Genomic DNA, 1,919 nt, shown 5'->3' with positions numbered 1-1,919 from the left:
GCTGAATCTTCAATGTGGAATTTGAGGAAATAGCGGAGAGGGCTTAGGAGTTGTGGGATCAACAGTGTAACTTCTTATTGTGAATCTATCACTCGGTCTTATCACACATTTTTGTTATTATTATATATTTGTAATTAAATAAAATTGTTATTCTTCAACTTGTTAGTCTATGTTATCGTTTCCAAGCTTTCTTTTAGGTTTTTTTCTTCTGTTTAAAGGAGTGAGTATGAGTAAGAACTCACTAGAATTCATAATAATTAGCATATAATTCTTTCAAAATATATTGAGGGAAATTATTATATGAATGTTTCTTTTTAATATGATTAGTATACAAAATTTTGTTCTCTTCCATTCTCAGATTTTACAACAATGCAATGCATTTCCTTCATGCCAGGTAACTGTAGCAAATGGGCTTGTTTTAAATAATGATCAAGTAAAATTGTTCTCTTCCAATCTAAGATGTTACAACAATGCAATCAAGGCAGAGAACTGTAGCTAAGGACCTTGTGTTAAGTTGTGGTTAGGCAAAATTATTCTCTTCCAACCCGAACAATATTTTGTTGTATATTTCCATCTCCAGTTCCAATAGTTGAGAGAAATTCTTGCATTAGTTCCTTCAAAAATCTTGGCAACTAAGTTCAAAATAGAAGGGGGCCAATGGCTACAACAAGCGCCAACAATATTCAGTCCAAGCTTGTGAGTGTCATTATAATATTTACAGAATATCTAAATTCGTGATCTTTTTAGGTTTGTTGGCTTTTCAATCTTCACTGGTTGAACATCATAAATTTCAAAGTGATGTTACAGGTGACAAAGAAAAACAATTTATGGATGGCATTGGGATGGAGGTGGATGGCACTCAAAAGACTATTGCTATCGGTAAAACGGAGATTGTTGGTTGTGAGGGATGTGTGACAAATGCTTAATAGACTGAAAAAGTTAAGAAAGAACTGAACATTTTGGATGTGAGCTTTAACAAGAAAAAGAGAACATGGAGGACATTAGGCCAGAAGCAATACTTTATTTTCTATTTAGCTTTTCCTTTTGATGTTGGAGGATCTCTATGATCCTGGTAAAGGTAGCATAAAAGGCTGGGTTTTTATTTTAAGAGAAGGAATTGGTTCATTGTCTTATTCCTGTATGAGTCGGCCTCCTTGTTTTAAGACCTTTTATTATTAAAAACAAAGAGGTACAAGAATTAAATCAATGAAAAGAGTTCCACACTTCAATTTATATGAAAGACCACATTAATTTAGCTTATCCATCTATATTTGATGTAACAAACATCAGTTTGATGCTTCAACTTAAGCTTTTAAAACAAAGTCCGCAATCTTGGAGGCACCTGGAATTCTAAAACTATGAAAAATTGCTTATGGCATTATGTTAAAGTTCAGCTCAATCTATACAATAAAAATACAAGTCTTTCTCTCTGCAAAAATTATGAACTTTGATTGTGGATATTTTTCCTATTTTGCAATTATGGAATCAAAACAGAAATGCTCAATTAATTGCTTAAAATGCTCTACATTGCAAACTACCCATCTAATTCATAATAATTAAAAAATTAGAATGCTATTTTTCATGACCCGTCAGCTATTTTTTGACACAACTAAAACTGGAAGTAAGCTCCTGGGAGAGTTGGGTATGTTCTCCCATTACAAGTTAACAATCTGCTCAACAAAAGGATTATCATAGTACAGGGCTTGGCTTGTCCTGCCTTACTTTCAAGACTGTTTGCTGCTATTCCTGATCTCTCGTGTAAGTTTCATAGTTATCCTTACAGCTTTTACTGTAAAAGCAGCTTTAGTTTGCAATCATTGCCAAATTGTCTTTCAAATCACACATTCTGTAGTTATTTTTTACTGGCCTACTGTATGGTTTTAAAATTGCGCTTCTTTAAAATTCTGCCCTCTAGTTTA

The sequence above is a fragment of the Cupressus sempervirens genome, chromosome 1 (genome assembly GCF_028749045.1).
Source record: "Cupressus sempervirens isolate cs-2001-9-10 chromosome 1, ASM2874904v1, whole genome shotgun sequence".
In the NCBI taxonomy this organism is placed as follows: domain Eukaryota; kingdom Viridiplantae; phylum Streptophyta; class Pinopsida; order Cupressales; family Cupressaceae; genus Cupressus; species Cupressus sempervirens.
The sequence above is the reverse complement of the archived record's forward strand: the minus strand, read 5'-3'. Positions refer to the sequence as shown.